The sequence below is a fragment of the Morone saxatilis genome, unplaced genomic scaffold (assembly GCF_004916995.1).
Source record: "Morone saxatilis isolate NCDOM2014 unplaced genomic scaffold, NCSU_SB_2.0 Contig16, whole genome shotgun sequence".
Classification (NCBI taxonomy): Eukaryota; Metazoa; Chordata; class Actinopteri; family Moronidae; genus Morone; species Morone saxatilis.
In genome coordinates, this window is record NW_023339718.1 from 9737366 (window position 1) to 9738059 (window position 694).

Sequence of the window (694 nt, forward strand, 5' to 3'; positions counted from 1 at the left end):
GTATACTTCATTGTAAAAGTAATTTTCATCTACTGGATATGTTTTTTTACATAAATGAAAAATGATCAATTTTATTATGACAGATAAGGAACAATACAAGCTTTATTCGGGCCAGTGATTCCAATAATGATCAGATTCTGGACACAAAATTGGTCACATTTAGTAGATAGCAAGGCCTAAAGAGAGGAATAAAGGGTTACACTGAAGTCTAAGAGGTTTGGCAACAACATCTACGACCATACTGTGATGCACGGATACATCCTCCTTTACAGTACATTGGAGCCACTGGTGCACTTAACTTTTTTGTTTAGGCGTGTGATGGAAAAGCTGTAAAGAAAATGAACCACTTGTACTCAATGAAGAGATCAGGAGGCCTTGATGACTTACACAGCCGAATGCATCGAGGCTCCGTCAAGGAGAACAAGATCAGCAATACATGAGTAACACAGTTCAGTTGCCAACCCAAATTCTGAAGTTATCTCCTGTTGGTGGATATTTAACTGAAACCTAGATCCACAAGATCTACTAGTGTCCCAAATATGGTGTTAACTTAAGCAGCTACGTAGGTGTAAAGTTTCAATTGAGTAGTGGTTCAAAACAAACTCTTAAGCCTATGTACGCAAGTCACGTTGAAGAGTCCCACATAATGCATAGAGGAGACAGTAAGTGCTTTTTCTTTATTTAAATCACAGCA